The following is a 23,664-nucleotide window of genomic DNA, read 5'->3' as shown; positions in this document are numbered from 1 at the left end:
ATGACCCATTAGAACCTGAAATGATGATGAAAACCCTTTGAATGATGGTACACTCAGTTGAATGATGACATGGACTGACATTTGGAAAACTTTGGAAGGAGTGAAAACAAACCCTAGACCTAATACCTAGTGACCAAATTTTACTTGAAAACTCACTAAAATGACAAAATTTGACTTTGACACTCTGAGACCACTTTGTAAGAGCATATTTGATCACTAGTGGAATGTTTCAAAGACTGACACTAACAGGTCCTTCAATGTCTTCCACATTGAAAATGGAGTATCCTTCCCATGGAGACTCGAGACAATATTGTCTCGAGCTCCCTCAAGGATGATCCATCTCGCCTTTGCCACACACTTCTTCCACGCAGCCAACTCTTGTGCATTAGTTGAAGCTGAATTTGGGATTTCTTGATAATGATTTCCTTCAAGCCATTGTCTTCTAATAAAGCCTCTATTCTATCTTTCTATGCTATGTAATTCGAGCTACCTTCCAAGGCATACTTGAGTCTCAAGCCATAGAATGCCATTGGCCAACCTAGAAGTATGATGTGAATTCGATTTTCACCTACAACCTCGAACTTCAAAGTTCGAATTCTCTTCTAAGTATATTGTTCACAACTCCGATACCATGTAGAAAATCTGTGATAGGTTAACCTGATAATGCAATATAAATCAAAGCAGAATACTATAACCTACTTCTGCTTTTAATTTTTGGAAGCTTAAAGTTCAAGCTGAACAATATAACTAGAAGAAGAAGAATCAATGGCACAATACACATGAAAATACTTTGGGGAAAGCCTTAGCTAAAAACCCCACACTATTATATTATCATACATGGTGGAAATACATCGGAAATATACAAAGCCTTAGCTCTCACAGCTAGCCAGCTCTTAGTAAAATCCTCACAGATGCTCACAGGTGATCTTGGCTTCTCTCCAGTCTTCCTCTCTACCATCCAAACTCCTATTTCCTTGTGTTTTTCCTTGTGGATGATTTTCCTATTACCAAGTGGAAAACCAATCCTTCAAAACTGCGCAATCCTCAAGGATGAATCCTTAACTGCATGCATGAGTTTTCTCCATGAGAAAACACATGCAACTGATAGTACACTGTCCTTGAACATTAATCCCAACTGGGTCTTTCTCAGAATAGACATGCATTAGTTTCTGATGAGGGAATCTTTAGTTAACTGGAGTAGAACTAGTTGAGTGCATTAATGCATCAACTGACTGTTAATGCACTATTAGTTCCTCAAACAGTTTGGAACTAATTTAACTGGACTTAACTCAATGAACTGCGTTAACTAATTACAACTGAAATATAACTCAATCTTATCTCCTTAATTTAAGGGATAACTCTTGCATGACTTCAGAAAGACTTCTATCTTGAATTTATCCAACTAATTAATTTAAAATAAATAAATTAATTATTTCCAAGTAGCTGTTAAGACTAAATTTGAATTTAATTCACAATTTAATTCAAGGAAAAATTAAATTGGAATTTTCTTGTTGCCATATTTCAACATGTTTCTCTTGTTTGAAACCATTCCCCTCACCCAAATTCTAAATTTTCACTTTCCTTAGCTCCCTAACATCCCTCACTATCCCCCATAATTTTTCCTAGAATTTTTCCATTTCCTTATCCCTTTCATTTCCTAAGTTTCCTCACAGTTTTAAAAAATCCCTTGTTTTCCTACAAGAAAAACCATAGTTTCTCTCCTAAGAGCTAGGTGTTATCATGGAATCTGAAACCTCTGAACAAAAGAGGCATAGAGGAGGAAAGGTCAACAGATATGAACCCACCCCAACTCATGAGATATTGTCATCTCCCTTCATCATAAAATCATTTGAAGATGCAGGTTGTCTTACCTTTTGCCAGAGAATTGAGCAACTGAAGTTTCATGATCAACTGACCAGTGTTTTTGCCACCAAATTAAGAAAGGATAAAGTGACTATAGTAGGAGTTGAATTCACAGTTTCAAGGAAAATCATCTCCACAACCACAGGGATTCTAAACACTAGAGAAATTGGGTTCAAAAAAGAAGACATTGACATTCAGAATTGCAATATGTACCTAAAAGCACCATATAAGGTAGCTCCAAAACATGTTTTTCCATTCAAACATTTGCTGGAAATATATGCCCCTCTCATGAAATTGATCATGAAGTACTTTACATGTGAGGGTAGGTATTCAAGACTGTATAAGTACCATATGAGGCTTTTGATGCATTTCACTGGCGTTCAACAACTCAAATTGTCATACTATCTATGCAAAAGTCTAACAAAAATGACAGAAAAGGTACAAAGGTTGGGAGAAAATCATCATAATAGTCTATTTCATCATGGCTTGGTGAAAGTGCTAGTTTGTCATCAATTAGCACATGTAAATTTTTCTTGGGATGGCCTTTCAAATTCAGTTCTTCCTCCATCTTCTCCAGTTATATCTAGTGATGAAGCAACACCTACAAACTCAGTAGTGCAGCAATAGGTTTCTTCTTCAAGCAAACCTACCAAGAGGAATTCTAGGCAGAAGTGATTAATACATACTCCAAAGGTGAAAGGCTTGTGTTTTCTCCAAAGATTATTGAAAGGGCCAAGCCTACATCAAATGAAAGGAGAGCATCCTCACATCATGAGGAATTCACTCATCCAAGTACCAATGTGTCATAGGTGGAGAAAGGCCATGAAGACATAGTTGCAAATCAAATAATAAGGGATAAAGAGGCTGAGATCAAAAGGTTAGAAGGCAAGTTGACAGAGGCAAATGTTTTAATAGCATGCTTGCAAAAAGAAAACATGCAATTAAAAGTAAACCAAATGATCCAAGACAAACAAGTAGCTTATCCAAATAAAGAGGATGTAAAGGGAAAATTAGTGGCTCAGTTGAAAGTTTCAAAAGGCAAAGGAAAGAAAATCACATCAGGGAGATCAAGAACAAGAGCCTTGAGGAGAGACCTTGAGCTACAAAAGGAAGTTTCTCCACCTAGAGGTCTGATCATTGTAGATGACCTAATCACTAGAGAAATCAATGCAGACAGAGTATATTGGCTTGATAAGGTCAATGGACACATGTAGAAGCTCCTCAAGAAGGAAAGAAGGGACAATAACTTGCAAAGGCATATGGATGTGCATTACTACACAAGAAACAGGGTATCCCAAATCAAAATTAAACATTTGAAGAAGAAGCTCAAGGAAACCCTAGCAAGCCAGGAGGACAAAGAAAAGCTTGATATACTTGCCGAGGCCTCTCTCATGGCATGAAATATTAGATAATGGCTTCACTTGGGAATTTTGAGAAAATGTTGAGAAAATTTTGTCATTTTGAATTTTTTTATGGTTTTTGGCCTATTTTGAAACATAGAGGCAGCTATTTGTGTAGCGCCTTAGTGCTACGCTTTCTCCACAGTCATCCAAATTCCAAAAAAATTATATTCCTGGATAGATAATCACCCCTACATGTCATCTATCCACTTTTGCAAGTTTTTTAGTAGACATATTGGGAGAAATTGCTCAAAAATAGGTCATCTATTCGACCCCTGAAGGTGGGGAAATGGTTTATCTTAGTCTATATGTATCATTTTCTCAATCAGAGAGAAGGTTGGACATTTGAGGAGAGAGCTCTTGTAACTTGTGCTTTAGCATTTTCAGGAAATAAAAGTACAATTGCAGTTATTATCTAGGAATTCATGTGCAGTGAATTTTTGATCTTGTTTCTTCTCAGTTATAGTTTCATATGATAGATATTCATCTCTTCTTTCTATTCATGAATTTATTCACTGATTTTTCCTAAGTTTATAAGCATAATTCTTTCCTTAAAGCTTTGTTTTGATGGAATTATCACTATATGTTATTTGATTTCTAGCTTAATGAATTCATGACATATATGCTCATAAAGTCTTATTATCTCTTTTGAAACACTATACTACATTTAAAAACCCTAATCTATCACAAAACTACTACTACCTTGGTCCTTTATATTTCTGTTGTTGTTACCCTTTGATCTTTTGACCTAGTTGCCTGGTTTTCATCCCTTGTTTAGCATCAAAACCCTAAATTTTCAAACCTATCTAAGCCTAGCATATCTAACCTAAAAAGATTGTATATTCCACTAAAATAATTGGTTGTGATCTCATAGAGAGAGCCCTCTCTGGTTTGGTAGGGCTAGCTACCAAATTGAAAGCTTGGTCTATGGTTACCTTCGTTGACTCCTCTCAGCCTGGGAAATTGTGGGGAATAATAGGAAGGGATAAGAAACTTGACCATGGATGTTTCCACATACATAAATAATTATTATAACAATGATAAATAATGAAAATGATAATAATCACAAGAATATATACCAAGATGGAAAAATCCAATAAATACAAAGTCATGTAGCCATATAATGTTGAACACCGTTGAAAGAAAAATATTAAATTTGGTTTGAACAATAGATATCAATGATATACAACACCTTGGTATTATTTTGTAGCCAAACTTTTGCTTGGAAATTTATTTGAAATTTTTGAAAATAGATGGAAGATACTTTCATACTTATCTTCATTTTGGAGATTTAGTTTAAACCATAATTTTTTGTGACTATTTCTCTTTATCATATTAACTTTTTTTTTTTTTTTTTTTTTTTTTTTTTTTTTTCTGTCAAGATAAATAGAGAGTTTGATATAGATATCACTTTCTAACTTGAGCCTTCAAAGGAATAACTTGAGCCCTGTCTTGAGAAGTATATTGTGATATAAAATAGGCTATGATATTTTTCTATACATAGGCCTTTCTATAATGTAAAACATATAGAATATGTATCATAATTAATTAGATTCAATAAATATAAAGGAAAAAATTATCTTAAATTTTAGTGAGAATGTAATGTCAATAAAAATTATTCTTGACAATAAAATCATACATCTCCAAACAGATAAAAAAATCTTCTAATACAAGTTATAAATGCTTATTTTCATTCTTGAATCTAGTCTGTAGAGAACTTGAAGATTACTTAGCAACATTGTTATGTTGGAGCATATAAGAGAGAGTTATGTCCACTCTATGACTTGAGGTTATCTAACATAGGTCTTTATGATTTTTTACTTCATTGTAATTTGTTGGTTATGGGATAATTCTTTCAAATATAAACTAAAGGAGACATATTTAAAATGATAAAATTGAAAAACACATACATAAAAAAACACAATTTCACTTTGGAAAATGTGAGTGGAATACATTTATACTTTTATTGGGAAAAAGAAATTTAAATGTAAAAACTTCCCAACAAATTACCCATAAATCATGAATATGCAAGTTTTGTGGATTTTTTTCTTGAGTGAATATCACTAATTATATGAAGGTGTGCACTTTCAAAGAGAAACCTTACTCAAATGCAATGTGACACTACTCATTGTGCACTAATGTGTGGAATTCAATATTGAACAAATATTAAATTTCATATTTATAACTATTGCTCTGTATACTCTCTTACAACATTTCATTACACCCTTTGGACCAATAGATAGGTTAAAGCATGGTGAGAGGGAAGTAAATTTAGCTCTTAGAAACAATTAAACAAAGTCACTTTTATAAAACATTAAAACCTTAGGGATCCTAAGTTAGTGACTATGATAGGTGGTTCTATTTACTTTAAATTTAAATTTTGCAATTATCATTGTTTTAAGTTTTATTAATTTATTTTTATATTTTAGATTTTTTTGTAATCTTGGTAGGATACACCTTCATCATGTCAAACTTACCACCCCGATAAGGGGGATATCACAATATTTGAACCCAATACTTCCCATTTAGTGAGACTTCATTTCCACAGCCATTGCTAATTGAGCTATCCCAAGTGGAATATATATATATATATATATATATATATATTCCACTCAATAACATGAGGAGCCTTTGCACCATTAACAATAACTCTCAACCAATCACTGTTATGCACACCCTGATAACTAAAAAACATAGGTAAAAAAAACTATAGCCTTGCCTATAAAAAAATGCAAAGTTATGGACGAGGATTGAACTATTTATTGACAAGTTTCAAAAAACTCAGTTTTAAAAAATATCATAAATTTTAAAATAGTAATACTCGGTTAAAAGATGGTTTAATGAATTTTAATTAAGAGATTGGTTTAATGAATAGTAATTAAAATATTGGTTAAAGCTAAATTTGGACACAATGGTCCAAAAAATAAAGAATAAAACTCACAAAGGCCCTAGTCATTATATGCTTGCATGCATGATGAATGAAGAATGGGAGGGACCAGTGACTGTGATGAATGAAAATTGAGAAGAGGAAATTGATGAACAAAGAGGAGGTGATCAATTCTTTTGCAGTCTGAAAATGTGATGTATCTAGTACCATGAATGAACCACACCCTCTTAAAATCTCATGACGAAAGCCAAGTGTATTGCATACACCATGTCTTAGCCATCCCAAGGCATTGCCTGAGAGTGAGGTCATTAATGAACTTTCTCCTACTACTAGAGAAATTCCTTCTTGCATTCAATAGACCATGTGAGGGATGATCCATTCTTGAGTAGACATAATGAAATGAGTTAATGAAACCATTGACAAAAACAAAACCCCAATCTCCCATCTCCTTGCAGTTAATACGAAAATTACTTGAGTTGGTGGCTCCCATTATGAAAACCAAGGACATGCCGTGTGAAACCCATGTATAACCAAGTGTAGAGCCCAAATCTACCTCCAAGGATTGTCATCTCTATCACTAAATAATTTATTCACATGAAAATAATTACACCAACTAGAAACCTGTAGGTTTTAACCCCATACATAAATTACTTGCATACGAATTCTAAAACACAAAAAATAAACAATGCAAGAGCATAACACATAAAACACATATACACAGAGATTTTCCCCTAGATCCAAAAACTGGGACTACCAGCTTGATTTTTCATTATATTCCTTTCAATGTTACACTACATATTTATACATGCCGAAGCATCTAATACCATGGGCTGAAAACCATTGCGTCCAAAACCATGTGCGAAAAACATGCATAAAACCATAGGTAGGTCCGCCTAACCTAATGATGAACCCCCCTCTGCTATGTAATCGGTGCAATGAAGGGGGGGGCTCCACCCCCCTTCTAACCCCCCGGTTAACTATGTGGGCTTGTAGTGGAAAGAATATAACTCAACCCAACATTCTCCCACTTGTTGTTTTCTTTCCACAAGGGGCCACAAGAGAGCTTAGTCATTTATCCAGCCCTGTAACACCCATTGTTTCTCTACACTAAGAGAACTTCTCAGAGCTCACATATTTTTTCAATGCATCTGCAGTATTCTTCAAAGTGTCCACCTTTACCAACAACACCTTTTTGTCTTCTATCGTATCCCTCATAAAGTGATACTGAACATCAATGTGCTTTGTCTTTGAATGATATGCAGGGTTCCTTGCCAATAAAATTACACTTTGGCTATCACAGTCTATCCTTATAGCTCCCTGTACTAACCCCATACTTGAACACAATATCTGCAACTAAACTGCTTCCTTGCTTGCATGAGTGGCTTCCATGTATTCTGCCTCTGTATTTGATAGTTCCACTACAGATTATTTCTTACTCATCCAACTGACTGCACCTCCAAATAGGTTAAATACATACCCACTTGTAAATCTTCTCTGATCCAGATCGCTAGCCTAGTCTGCATCAACAAAGCCACGATTATCCAACACTCTATCCAATCCTGGTCTTCCTTGTTAGCACAAACCATAATCACTAGTGCCATGCAAATACCTGAAAACCCACTTCACTGTTGTCTAGTGCTCCTTCCCAGGTTTTGACATAAACCTGCTCAATACTCCCACTGCATGTGTAATGTCTGGTCTAGTACAAACCATTGCATACATCAGGCTATCGACTAAACTTGCATATGGAACACGGGACATGTCCTCTTCCTCTTCTAGTGTCTTGGGACACTATTCAGTAGATAACTTCACACCTACAGGAATAGGAAGCTTCATCAGTTTACTATCTTGCATATTAAACCTCTGCAGTATTGTCTCGACATACTTCCTTTGGTTTAACCAGAGCTTCCTCTTTGCCCGATCTCTTTTCATTTCCATGCCCAAAATATAGTTTGCAACACCAAGATATTTCATGTCGAATTTGGAGGACAATTGGGTCTTCAAATCCTGGATAATTTCTTTGTCATTTCCAACCAGCAACATATCATCCACATACAAGACTAGATAAATAAGATGGTCACCAATTAATTTAAAATACACACAATGATTTTCTTTTCTTCTGGTGAAGCCAATTCCCCGTATAAATGTATCAAATTTTTGATACCACATCCTTGGTGACTTTTTTAACCCATACAGAGACTTATTTAACTTGCATACTAGTTCTTTCTTACCCTTAACTGTAAAGCCTTCAGGTTGCTTCATGTAGATTTCCTCTTCCAGATCCCTGTGAAGAAATGTTCTCTTCACATCCATTTGTTCTACCTCAAAATCAAAAGTAGCAGCAACAGATAAAAGTAATCTAATAGAAGTTACCTTGGCAACAGGAGAAAAAATATCACCAAAATCAATTCCCGGCACATGTGAATAACCTTTTGCTACCAACTGAGCATTGTATTTCTCCACCTTTCCTTCTGTATTTGTCTTCTTCTTGAACACCCATTTGCTGCCAATGTGTTTCCTTCTAGCTGGAAACTCCACTAGATCCCAAGCCTTATTTTTATGCAAAGATTCCATTTCATCAACCATGGCCTCTTTCCAGAGTTTTCCATCCTCTGAATCTATTGCTTCCTTCACAGTTCTGGGATCATCATCAGTAATATATAAAGAAAAATTTGAATAGAAAGAAGATGGACTATACCTTTCTAGCTCACTTCTCAAACTGATCTTCTCACACCCAGAGTTTGCGACTCTTCATCTTCTGATTCCTCCTCTGTTGTAGAGTTTGATTCTTCCTCCTTTAGCTCAAACACTATCTTCTCAGGTTCCTTTGGTTGGACTTCATGTTTAATAACATCTTTCACCCCTCTGAACACCACATCTCAGTTATACACAACCTTCCTTGTTACTAGGTTCCAAATCTTATAACCCTTTAAACCATCCTTATACCCAATAAAGATGCACTTTTCAGATTTACTATCCAACTTTTTTCATTTCTTTTTTGGAACATGTACATATGCATCACATCCAAATACCCTTAGATGTGAAAGAGAGGGTTTCTTACCCATCCATACCTCTTGTGGAGTCTTATCCTCCAATGCTGATGAAGGTGATCTGTTGACTAGGTAACATGTTGTCTCCACCACCTCTGCCTAGAATCCATGTCCTAAACTGACACCATTGAGCATGCTTCTTTCCCTTTCCATCAATGTCTTGTTCATTATTTATGCAACTCCATTTTGCTCAGGTGTGTATGGAGTAGTCTTCTGTTGTGCTATACCACACTTCTTATAGAATTCTTCAAATTCCTTCCTGCAAAACTCTCCACTGTTATCTGTCCTCAACACCTTTATCTTCTTCTCTGTCTGGTTTTCCACTAGAGCCTTAAATTCTTTAAACTTGTTAAAGACTTCAAATTTCTTCTTAAGGAAATATATCCATGTATTCTTTGAGGAGTCATCTATAAATGATACATAGTACACAAACTTACCTAGTGATGGAACCTTCACAGGTCCAAACACATCACTGTGCACAAGTTCTAATATATGTTTCACCCTCTTACCACCAGAGGGGAAACTCACCCGATTCTTCTTCCCTTAATACACAATATTCGCAGAAATCAAAATCCAGAGAGCTATTACTCATACCTTCTACCATACCTTTACCATGAAGTATTCAAAGGCCCTTCTCTCCAATATGTCCATGCCTTTGATGCCACAGCATGGTCTTCTCTCTAGAGACCACTAGATTTTATGCTCCACTTTCAGGAACCACAGAGTTGTTGCACCCATCAACAATAGTGCTACCTTGTAGCTTGTACAGAGTTCCAATCCAAACTCCCTGCATCAATACCAATGCTCCCCGAACCATCTTGCAGGTATACTTCTCGAACACTATTTTTAAACCTGCATCATCCAGCTTGCTTACAGAAATCAGATTTCTGGCCAATGCAAGAATATGCAGAACACCCAGAAGTTTTCTATCCCTTCCACCTTTCAACTTCAACTTTACTTTTCCGCAACCAACAATTCTAGCCTTCCTATCATCCCCTAAGAAGACATTAACATCATCATATTTCTCATACTCGTAGAACCACTCTCTATGGGGAGTGAAGTGAAAGGATGCACCTAAGTCAATCAACCATGCCTCATGATCTACATGTGTAATTGAAGAAACCAAGTACACATCCCCACCTTCATCTAAGGTGGTTTTCACCTCTATAGAAGGAGCATCATCAAATCCATTTCCTTTATCAGGAGCTTTAGATTTATAGTCCCTTTTGTAGTGCCCTTCCTTTCCACATTTCCAATAGACTACCTTTACAGGTTTTCCTGGAGATTTAGATCTCCCACTCGATGACTTATTTTTGCTTATTTTTTGGCACCGTCCTCGTACAGACAAGGCATCACCATTATTGCTCTCCATATTTTTCTGTCTCATTTCCTCCGTCAGCAAGGATGAGACTATTTCATGAAATTGAAAGGCAGTTGCATTGCTACCTATTGCAATAACCAGACTATCCCATGAATCTGGTAGAGAACACAACAAATCGATGCACTTATCTTCATCTGAAATTCTAATATCAACAGATAATAACTGACTTACCACAATATTAAATGTGTTCAGATGCTCTGTCATCGAGTCTCCATATTTCATCCTCAGGTTATACAAATTTTTCTGTAGGAACAGTTTATTCACCAAAGACTTAGATTGGTACAAAATCCCTAACTTGCCCCACAAATCCTTCGTCGTAGCTTCCCTTGATACATTCAGAAATACTGAATCTAAGACACATAATTGTATTGTGCTCTCTGCCTTCCAATCCAACTTCTTCCATTCTTCATTGGACACTCCCATTGGTTTATTACCTGGATCTACCATGATCCATTGATCTTTATCCATCAATAGGTCCTCCATCTTGAGTTTCCATAACTCAAAACTCTGACCATTAAATTTCTCGATCTCTATCTTTCCACTGCTCACCGTCTTCCTTCACCACCAGAATCAATCTCGCAGATCTCCCACTGAACAGGGTCTACCACAAGCCCGAGCAAAACCCCTCAGCAACAAAAGCATTTGCTTGAAGCCAAAACAGCTCTGATACTAAATGTAGGTTTTAACCCAATAGAGAAATTACGTGCATACGAATTCTAAAACATAGAAAATAAACAATGCAAGAGCATAACACATAAAACACATATACACAGATATTTTCCCTTGGATCCTAAAACTGGGACTACCAGCTTGACTTTTCATTATATTCCTTTCAATGTTACAAAACATATTTAGACATGCTGAAGCATCCAATACCATGGACTGAAAACCATTGCGTCCAAAACCATGTGTGAAAAACATGCACAAAACCATAGGTAGGTCCGCCTAACCTAATATATGGTCCAAAAACAAAATTTTCTGGGGCTCTGCCCTAGACCCCATAGTGTGGGGTTACCTGCACCCCTCAAACCCCATGTAACCCCCCCCACTATGCAATCGACACAATGGAGGAGGGGCTCCTCTCCCCTTCTAACCCCTCGGTTAACTATGTCGGCTAGTAGTGGAAATAATATAACACAACCCAAAAAAACCTCCCATCAAGAGGGATCGTCATTCCTCTTTCTGAAATCGATACTCCGATGTCATGATATTTCCCCCATCGAGGACCCTAACTTCAGCTAGGTATTATCTTATTCCACCCAGTGCTTTACTTCCTATAGTCCTTCCCTATGTTTCAATTCCATCTAGCCCACATCCAAGGCAACGTGTCTACCTGAGCTTCCCCAGTTAGCCAAACAATCTTCCACCTTATTACCTTCCTGCCACATGTGCATGGGAATAACATAATTGAAATTAATCAACAAGTATTTGATATTTCTCACCACGTCATGTAGGTTCCAACTATGAACTAGTTTCTCTAGAAGATGACCTAGTAGGATCTTTCTTATACAATAAATAAGTGTTTGAGAGTCACCATGTATATGAATCAACCTGAACCCTTACCTTACATCTATTTGAAGATATTTCTCCAATGCACTAAATCCCATAAGGTTGTTTGTTTCCACCCCACAGGAAAAATCATAGGCATGGTTATGATCTAAGTTCTCATCCCTAAAAATCCCTCCAAAACCAACATCTCTCAAGTTGTCTTTTGAGGCACCAACAAAGCCTAACTCAATGAAAGCTTTTGGAGGAGGTGAGAAGGAATTTTCAGTGGAGATTCCTATACTGTGAGCCATGGAAGGAAAATTCATGGAAATTTTAGATAGTATATTGATTCCCTTTAGCGTAAGAGCCTCGTAATCATCAACTTGAACTTCTTCTGAATCTGGAGGGAACACCAACATCATTTCTCTGATAATTTTAAATGCAATATCCTGTAAAATTGACATAGGCTTATGTTTTCCTTGAAATATTCTTTAATTTATCTCCTTCCAAAAATTCCATAGACAAAATCCTAGAGCTAAATTCTAGGCTCTCATTATCAATGGATGCTTAAATTTTTCTAGAACCAGTCATGTATCCATGACCTTATGTTTGGTGAATTGGGTAAAGCACACCTGAATATTTTCTTAAAAAACTCCCACGTTTTCTTGGCATAATAACAAGTGATTAGTATATGATTTATTGATTCCTTATCTTGTGAACATACCATGCACATTGATGGGCCCTCAAATCCTTTCCTTTGTAGACGGTCCCAAGTTAACATATTCCCCCAACCTTCCAGGCATAAAAAAAGTCGAAAATTTGAGCCATCCACAATATTTCCAAATTCTATTCCAAAAAGTAGTGTTGTGTTGTAAGTGAGAATATGCTAATACAAAGTATACTTCTTTTAAAGTAAATGATCCAACTGATTGCATCCCCCACCGCAACATGTCATGTTTAGGAGAAACTCATATCATTCTACTATGGAGGATTTGATGGAATTCCTCTCATGGGAGAGAATCCCTAGAGTGTTCCCAATCTCCTACTATTTTCCACTATCTCCAACCATGCTCCTTATCATAAATTTTCTAGAAGTTTGCCACTTTAAAGGCTCCTTGGGCTTGTGTTAATACTTTAATAGGTTATAGATTCTAATTTCCCTCTAATAGTGGATATGGCTGCCATAAATCCTCCTACAATAATGTTGTCCTTCCTCTTTCGATATCCCAGAAAGAAAATTGTTTCACCACATCCTTAGTTTGCTTAGCCCAATTCTAGACCCCTAAACCTTTAATTCTTCCATCGAATTGTAATCTATCGAACTGTGAATGTAGAGACAAGTACTTATGATACCATATTGAACCCATAGCCATCACAACTTCGTAGCATAAGCTTTAATGATCAGGAGGGGGTCCCTGAGACCCATACCTCCATTATTTTTTCATGCAACCATTTTATTCCACCCAACCAATGGCCACATACATGTTTTAGCTGAGTCTATCCATAAAAAAATTCTCCAAAGAAATATCAATTTCTAACACACATTATTTGGAATGGGCATTACCAATTACTAGTAATTTGGTAATGATTGTAAAACTTCATTCGTCAATACTAGGCAACTTGGAAAGTTGAGTGCCCTAAAAGTCCAGTTATTCACTTTACGATGAGTTATTTCTATAAGTTCTTCCCAAGTAGAGACCCTGTTGTATAACAATACAAGAGGTATTCCTAAATACTTTGAAGGAAGGTGGCCTCTACTAAAACCAAGTGTCTGCTTTAATCTGATATGAACCATCCATTGACAGTTGAAGAATTGTTTTTATTTTATTTTTTAGTGCTCACTATAGTCACTAAGGATTCCATAAAAATTTGTAAAATCCTACCCATTATTTTCACCTCTATCGAGGTTGGTAAACCAAATAATATAACATCGTCAACAAATTATTGATGAGGATAGGAAGATTTTCCCCATACAAGTGGAGACCATAGATGTGTCTTGATTCACCATATTTTTGAAGCCAAGTCCTTACATAGCTAAAATAAATAGGAATGGTGATAGAGGGTCACCCTTCTTGAGCCCTCTAGAAGGATGAATAGTCAAATAGGGTGAGCCATTAATCAAAATAGAGAAAAAAGTAGATGAGATAAGGGAAAACACCCAGTTTATCCATTTTTAAGAGAAGCCATAAGCTCAAATAACCCGAAAGGAGAATGTCCATATAATTTGATCATAGACCTTCGATAAGTCCAGTTTACTAATCATATCTGGGTGCTTTAAGGTCCTCAAAGAATAAATAATTTTTTGCACCACAATAAATCAATTCGAAATTTAATGCCCTTATACCAAAATAGCTTGAGACAGGGAGACTAATAATGGAAGAAGCGGTTTCAATTTATTAGCTATTACTGTAGAATAATTTTATAGAGAACACTGCATAGAGAAATTGATTTGAAACCCTCGAGACTTTCTGAGTGACTTGATTTTGGGGCTAATTATAGGAATGTAGCATTGAGTGTTGTTGACACGAAAATGACAACAAGGTTGAGACCTCGGGTTCAAGAAAAAGGAGCCGAAAATGCTCCATTGTAGTCTAGCATAATGCCAATATTTTAACCTTACATGAGAAGGGGAAGGAGTCTCACCCGAGGCATGTTGTGACTGAAGTGAGATGAGGGTGGTAATTAGATACCACATGAACCATATAAATCGGAAGTGAACCAAAAAAGATAGCTTAACAATACTCATGCTATATCAAGAGACTGAATTAACAAATGCATTCTAAAATTTTTAAATAGTCAGCCTATTACACGAGGACACAAGGTAATTCCAGAATAGTCTTCTTCATTAACATAACAAAATTCAATACATAAGGCTTGAGGCCTTATCATCATTATTAAACATCACGCATGTAGCATATAAACTTATACAACCATGAGCATGGAGTCTTTCACATCACTTCACAACCTAGAAAGACTGAAGATACTATAGAGTTTCTACAACTGACTAGCACCAACCCCTCCTTTACTCTTTATTCTAATTTTTATCTCCTTCCATATGCTTGTACTTCCAGTTCCTCTTTCCTTATGCTCGATTTCCTTCATCCTCAGCTGCCTCTACTCTTTCCTTGCTCGGTTCTCCCTGCTTCTTCCTACCACTCTTACGCAACTGTCATTTTTCCTTCATTTTCCAGTCTTCCCTTGGTTTTCAACTCTGAAACTCCCCAACGGTAACCTCCACCACTTTTCATCATCTTATTTATCTACAAAATCTCAAAATGAAGGCCCTGACCACATTCCATTGACTTGTCCCTGAGTCAATATTCCATTGGTGTTGTCAGTGTTGTTGACATTTCTGCCAGTGCCTCTGGTATTATTGTTGTTGATGCTTCTGCTACCACTTTTAGTGCTGATGTCACTTCTTCTTAACCTTCTTCTACAAATGAAGGCCCCAACTTAGGCACAACTGTAATCATCCCCTTGCGGAATTGAGTATAGATATCCAATGCTACCTTCGAGGGTTTTGTGATGGTTGCTACTTGATTTAGGAACTCGTTCGTCATTAGTAGGTAAGACAAATATTCTTCCATGTCCTCACTGCTTTCTTGCAATGTGTTTACATGAGTTCGAACTGGGGGTCAGATATCATAGAGATTTTTTTTGGTCTTAGCCAACTCATCCTCGATCTACTAGACGTGGACTTCTAGAGAGGTGACCTCTGCTTGGAATTTCTTCCTCTGCTCCTTGTCCTTACAATTCTTGATGTCTACGAGAAGTTGATTAATTTTCTTGTAGAGTGGGTAGAGAGGATGATTCTTCTTTGCTAGGTTGTTAAACCAGTCATGAACCTACTGTAGGAAGGTGTACCTATCATTCAAAGCCTTGAGGATGGAGGCTTTAAGATCAACTACAATGATGATCTTCTACTTAACCTCATCAGCATATAGCGTTCAAGGGTCTGGTAGTGCCTTCTTTGTATCATCGAGGTTATACCTAAGTTCTTAGTTAGAGGATATCAACCCACTGAACACAGTCTGGATGTGGTTGCAACATTCAACTAGGATTCAGGTGGAGAAATCTTCTAGAGCCTTAGTTACTACATCAGAAATGGCAGGCTACAAAACATGGAATCTCGAAGTGTTTTGATTAACCTGTTCCTACAATTGTTTATTCTCCTGGCAAAGTTAGTCCTGCTCGGTTGTGAGGGTAGAAATTTGTTGTTGTTGCTGCTCATAGTTAGCAACAAGGTCAATGTGAATCCATGCAGCCCTCTGCATGAATTATTCTATAAAGCTGAAAAACTGAGCTAATGACCAACTCTGGAGATCATTCTGATGCATGCTGGATGGATTAGGGAATCAAATCCATAGGGGTTTCCCACTAGCTATGGACTTGTCTGAATGTGTGTGGGATGATGTGGATTATTGCGATGGTTCTCCAAATTGAGGTGTTGGTAGTAGGGAAATAGGATTGGGTGTAACGAGGGGATTTTGATCCAGGTGGATATTGGTGGCCACCCGCCAATTCCACTTGGAGCCCCACCATTGTTTGTTTCAGTTTTCCAGTTTCCTTAATTGTAGTACAATTTACTATTTTTAGCAGTTTTTCGAGTCCTGAACTTCAGGAGCCATTTTGAGGCCCTAAACAACGCTTTTTTGGAAATCTACCGTCAACAATTTTCTGATAAAATTGTCTATTCCATCGTAGTACTTGGGGAAATCTTTCGAATGGGGTATCCTGCAGTCAAACGGAGATAATATGACCAAGTCATGACCCCATTAAGTTGGCTTCCCAGCTAACCCCAACAGGGCCCATAAACTCTTGGTGTTACATCTCCTCGGGTTAGGGTTTTGGTTGTTTAGGGTTTGCTCTTATTGTTCATTAATAAAAAGGCCCTTGAGCTTCATTGTAAGGTAGTTCAAAGGCATGTAGCTGCCACATCTCTTCTCAGGGATAATCTACCATCGCCTGAGCTAGTTTATTTCCCTTTTTGTTACTAGGCATATTTTCGTATTTTACATTAATGAAACGAAGTATCATTTCTGCTGCATATTTGTATTTCTAGTTATATCTGTAATTTGTTGCGTTCTTGTTTAAATCTGGATCAATGGTATTAGAGCGGTCTTCTCTTTCTCTATTTTTCTTTGCATGTCCCCAACGAGGTCGGGATATAAGGAGTTAGGGCTTGAACTGGTCGAACCTTTACAAGACCAGCCTCGCAAATCCCAACGACCTCCCATGGCTAATGAAAAGAAAGATGAGGGGGCAAGAGATCCTATCAAAATCTTGCTTGAAAAGGCCCTCGAGTGATAAAGGAATGTGATTATGGAAAACTTTTCCCAGATCCTTCAGCAACTACCCAGGGGAAACACATCTACTTCCAGCAGCTACTCTGGAAGCGCCACACCCTTTAAGGTACAAGTTAACTTTGACATTCCACTAATCCAGATTTAAACAGGAACACAATAAATTACAGATATAACCATAAATACAGAGATGCAACAGAAATAATACATCATTTCATTAATGTAAAATACTAAAATATGCCTAGTAACAGAAATGGAAATAAATTAGCTCGGGGGATGTTAGCTTATCCCTGAGAAGAGATGTGGAAGCTACATGACTCTAAACTACCTTAAAATGAGGCTCAAGGGCCTTTTTATTATTGAAAAATAAGAGAAAAACCTAAACAACCAAAAACCCTAACCTGAGGAGATGTAACACCAAGAGTTTATGGGCCCCGTTGGGGTTAGTTAGACAGCTAACTTCCAGGGGTCATGACTTGGTCATATTATCTCTGTTTGACGCGCATGATACCCCATTGGAAGGATCTATCCAAGGACTACGATGGAAAAGACAATTTTAACAAAAAATTGTTGGTGGTGTATTGCCAAAAAAACATCGTTTAGGGCCTCAAAATGGCTCTGAAAGTTTAGGACCCGAAAAACTGCTAAAAATAGTAAATTGTGCTACAATTAAGGAAACTGAAAAACTGAAAAAAACAATGACAAGGGTCCAAGTGGAATTGCCAGGTGGCCACCAATATCCACTTGGCTCAAATTTAAACATAAATGGGAGCACAAAGGGCTCAACAACAGTAACAAGTGATTGCGAAATGATGGGCCTTGTGTTCAACAGTGGGCCCAACTCTAGTAACATTGACAACATGGAGGTGGTGACATTTTCTTAGCCGGGGACTATCATGGTGGATAGAATAACTAAATCTACCTTTATATCTTCTATGCCCAGCAGTGTCTAAGAGGGAATTGGATCTAATGGGGTTGCAGAGGTCAATGCAATGTGGGGGGGTGGATCACGCATTTTCCACGAAACTATGGAGGTGGAAGGTGGGAGTTCTTCTGTGATGGGTGAGGTCATGGCAGACTAGTGTCCCTCAATGGTGAGGTCGACAATCTTCACTACAGGGTTTGATTTTTTCTTCTTGGCTATGATTGGAGGCTTGGTGCTTTTTCTTTTATGGGGCTTGGGGATGGTCGACTTAGACTGCGAAAGGGGCCATATAGATGGTATGGAAACAACAAGGGGTATAGTAACCATATGGTCCTATTGCATAAAAATTTGTGATTTATATACGTTGGGATAGAACCTAATGAAATGGTGATACTCGCATTGGTATCCTTGAGCGAGCTCATCTTCTTATTCATTTGTGTGATGCCCGACTGCAACTCATGTTTAGTGATCCAATTCCTGGTGTATGCAACTATTTCACCTGGTAATGACGAGGGTACCATCCCGTCGAAAAAGTATGGGTGCTTCCCTTCTCTAATTTTCACTGTGACCCTTGGGCATGACTCGACCTCTGCATGAAAAGCTTCAGCTAATAACATGAATTTCTTGGCTCGCATCTGAAAGATGTGCGGGTGAACACAAAGAGGCCTTACGAAGGTGCTCCCATGAGAAGCCCCAAACCAAATTGTTGTTGAATATTCATTCAGAAATGATACGGGGATCCTTTTGGTGGCTTTGATTACCTCAATAATTTTGACATAGCAACCTCCAAACAAATCCTCGTTGATTTCTTTGCTACTCAGGTCCCTTGAAGTCCTCCATGGCACATATCGGAGGGCCAAGGGTTGGTCCTCTGAGGTTCACACTAATTCTTTTCCCTCTAGTGGGCACCATTTCCATATTGCTAAAAAAACTACCAGATAGCCATAGATGAAGTTGATGGTCTGCTTGTAAACATCTTCACAGGCTTCAAACAACTTGTTAAGGAGAAAGGTACACTAGTTCATTTGGGCGCCCTATGTACAATGTTACACAATCAATATCGTGTCCAAGGTGCACTTGTTCTTTGAGAAATGGCACATCAACTTCTGTCCAATGATATAGTAAGCGAACTTAATTTTCTCCTTGTTTATTAGGTCAATGCATGCTCCTTTCCCCCTCTCTGGGTGTTGTACATGGAATAGTAGTCTGCATCCCCCTCTTTCTTAGCTCTTTTCAAATTTGTTTGGAATGTTGTTGAAACCAAAACTCCTGTTGACAATAAACCTGTATGTCTTTGAATGTCAACCGCATTAATTGGATATTCCCTATCCATCCAAAGCGACTCACCATGCATCCTGTTGACCAATAATTTAGTGCATTGTGTTCTTGCAAGAGTTGTGCCAAACATAGGAAAATTTCTCAAATGTAACAGAGCAGACTATTGGATTCCCTTGTAGTCATTCCTGACCTTGATTGTTGATGTCTTGTCCTACTTTGTGACTGGTTCTATATATAATTCATGCTCCAGAGTAGGTAATTGAAAGGAATTCGACAAATCATTATCAATGAGCATGGATTTGTCATATTTTCCGTAGAGAGGCTCTGTAACTGAAATTCATACATCCAACCCAACCTCAAGAACAAAAAGAATTTCCTTTTTCATGCTGGAACGTTGCTTATAAACTGAAATCACTGGCGGTCAATAGGAAATCCTTCAATGGTAGTGCTGAGAACTGGATTGCGATTTGAACGAATTTATCACCTTAGCCTCAGACCTTGATATATTTGGCATTGCCACGCAAAATAAGTAGACCACCTCAACATGAATTTTTTGATGAGACTCACTAACTATTTACTATGACAATTTTCCCTATGTTAACTCGAACATCTTAATCCTCTATCAGCTGAGTTGGACCTGACTTGGATAACTTACTTCTGAAAAATGAAAGGTGGATTTGATGGGTAATTATGTTATCGTAAAGTAAGCTGTTTAGGAATTAATTTTTCCTATAATGGGAAATATTTTACGCAAAATCTAACCTAACACCATCATTATTGACTAATTATTATGGAAAGGACTCCTAGCATGTGTGACTTACCCCCACCCCAACCACAAATAGTTTTCGTGTGGTGACATTGAATCTGCAACTGAGACTGATGTCCCAAAACCTTATTGGAAATATTTTAAAGATTGACTTATCACTATAGGTTAAATATGAAGAAAGAAAAGAAATTAAATCCTTGATGCAGTAAATGATGATGCAATTCCTACCTATTATCCCCTTCCGGAGACCCAATCAATTGTGGGTATCAATATTTGACACGTGGAAGGGTTTCAGGCATGCGCCATTCACCCACCCTAATAAGAGTACTCGATCTAGTTGTGCGAGGTTGATAACTCCAGACTACCTGATTTCTGCAACAATGAATGGGCCTAACCATTACATTTGTAGCTTGCCAAGAAACTTCAGGAACTTACTGTCATATAACAAAACATGCCCACAGACTGTTATATGGAATTTGCATCTACAAATAAACACATTTTCCCTAGGTGGGTAGCTACACCTAGAACAACAAAAACAAAGTAGTTTAACCTTTTCCCATAGTAGATAGATGAGATGAAGGAACTTACTTGTAGTCTTTCACTTCCTTAGTCCCATTTGAATCGCTCTCGCCACTTCCACTTGAATTAAACCTGCTCAATTGGTACCTATATCAAGAGAAACAGAAACAAAAAACGATCAAAGAATACATGATCTATCTACTATAATCCAGTGGAATCGAAGACATTGAAACACATAATCATCATAGATATGAACAAGAATATGAGAAAAGGAATAAACTCTTTATTAATGTAGAAGGAAGAGTTTCACCCAATACAGTTTGATCCTGCGCCACTCCTCCAGCTTTAGTCCAACCCTTGCCACATCAAAAGCACACCAATCTAGCAACATAACATTGCTTGACATGAACTCAATTATCAAACCAACTGGATTTCCTTACAAAATTTAGATTCTAGCCCCCTGATCACTATGATGAGTGCTCAATTTATAAGAAATGGAGGTGGTTTTTTCATAAATGAGGGTATTGAATGGCCTTCCAAACTTGGAGTTAGTTTCCATAGAGAAAGGGATGAGAGGATAGGATGTTAATGGATCCGTAGCCTATCTAATTTCGAGCTCATAGGAGGAGATAAGAGATGGGATCCTTCTAGAATCATCTAGAATCAAGGAATATTCCTAGAACCCTATGAAAATTTCACTCAATCTCGCCCAACGCAGGTCAAAGAGGGCCTAAGTGCACTGCAGTGCAGGCCAGAATGGGCCGGCCTGCTCTGCAACATAGTTACCCTGACTAAGGCTGTGCTGGTGTCCCAAGGAGGAATTTCAACAAGGCTTCAGGCGAGGAAACTTTCATGGAAGGAATCATTCAATTTGATGACTTGTCTAGGGCATGTAACAATTGAATTAGGGTTTGATGAGCCCTAATTGTACTGATCTGAATGTCGAGAGGATGTGACAAAATAGACTTGTAACAGTTGGCCCTTAAAGCATGAAGTCGAAAATGATAATGTCGAGTGATATGCTTTATGATGCGATGGAGAGGATCTGAAGCAGATGGTGACCTGCATCGATTATAATACATAATATCATGATATTTTGAGTTTTTTCATGAATTTCTGAGGGAAGGCATACTCAGCATATAAAATTTTCATTACATGTACATAGATAGTCGTCTACAGATATAGACCCATGATAGGATGACCATCCGTGTAAAGTCATTGTATAGATGATTTAGTACTCTCCTAAAATTGTAGCCCGGATGGATGAAACTAGATCTGTGGTCTTCTATCTTGTCCAATCGTTCGCTCAAGTGCGAGTCTAACCGTGTGACTATGTGATCTGAAGTCGAACATGGGAAGACACCGTCAGATTACTAGTTAATGATGTAAGCCCAAAACCAAAGTGATGGAAGGTGTGATAGACCATAGGTATGATAACCATCAAGCAGATAACCCAACCCAAATAGTCACAGAGATGAAGTGAAAGTGTCATGTTCAAGAGCGACTTGCTACCATAAAGTGATTTATCCCTTTTCCCATTTTCCCCAGTCATTGCTGACCAGTACCTCTTTATTTTTTAACAAGCTTGAGGAGGATAACATATGCTTGTAGTATAATTCCACCCTTCAGGTGAATCCATCGCTATGTGATGTTTTAACAAGCCTAGCAAAGGTGAAACTCGGTCTTGTCATGATGGACAAGTTTGTCGCTATTTGATGTTTTAACGAGTTTAACGACAATGAGAACTCAGTCCTTTTCATGTTTAGAGAGTTTGAAAATGGACAAAAAGAAAACTCCACAAGTTATTTTTCATAAGTTTGTCTCTCAAGTCTGAAAAAGCATAAAATAATACAAGAGAGAACCTATTGACCATGTTTGATCAATGTATTCCTTTTTCATAAATAATCTATCTTAGTCTAGAAAAGGGTTAAACTTATACTGACTAGATGTCATTTCCAATCTGTTAACAAGCTGAAAAGGACAATTGCTCAACAATATTTTCATGTTTCAAGAGTCTGAAAAGAGCTTAAAGAGGAATCCATTTAGAGGAACGAGTGGTGTCTAGGATAGCAACTGGTTCTGGTGATGTCGAAACTTCTCAAAACATGTTGGTTTATGTGAAGAGGTTGGATAATAAGAACACTCATTGCAATTGTTCCTCAAAAAGGGTAAAACAACCAAGAGAAAGCGTTTGATCAGCCAAGCAGATAGTGATGATAAAAGGAGAACCAAGGCTCATCCAATGTAAGAGGTTGATATAATGGAAATCACAAGGGTTAAAATGGAGATGGGTTCATTTTTACACAAGCTTGAACCATAGGGAACTATGCTTGGATTCAGTTTCATGTTTACACAAGCTAGAAACAAAAAAATATGCTTGGATTCAATTTCATTTTTACATGAGCTTGAAACGAAAAACTATGCTTGGATTCATTTACATGCCCCTAGCATGATGACTCGATTCTAGGTGCATAACCCCCAAGATTCATTACATGAACCTAAGTAGACTACTCGTGGCCATTAGGTGGATGGTATGAAGGTTTATTTAAGAGATCAAGTGAAAGTCTCAACTGGGATTTTACGAGATCTAATCAAAGACTCGAATTGGAACTTTGCTCCAGGGGACCTTGTTTCATTTTTTAATGAGCTTCACACAAGACAAGGAACTATGCTCATCCTATTTGTTTCATTTTTTAATGAGGTTGACACAAGACCAGGAACTATCCTCATATTCCTTGTTTCATTTTTTAACAAGATTGACATAAGACAACGAACTGTGCTCATCCTCTTTGTTTCATTTTTTA

The sequence above is a fragment of the Pinus tabuliformis genome, chromosome 7 (genome assembly GCF_031772625.1).
Source record: "Pinus tabuliformis cultivar Carrire ecotype Pingquan chromosome 7, CPIR1, whole genome shotgun sequence".
In the NCBI taxonomy this organism is placed as follows: Eukaryota; Viridiplantae; Streptophyta; class Pinopsida; order Pinales; family Pinaceae; genus Pinus; species Pinus tabuliformis.
The sequence above is the reverse complement of the archived record's forward strand: the minus strand, read 5'-3'. Positions refer to the sequence as shown.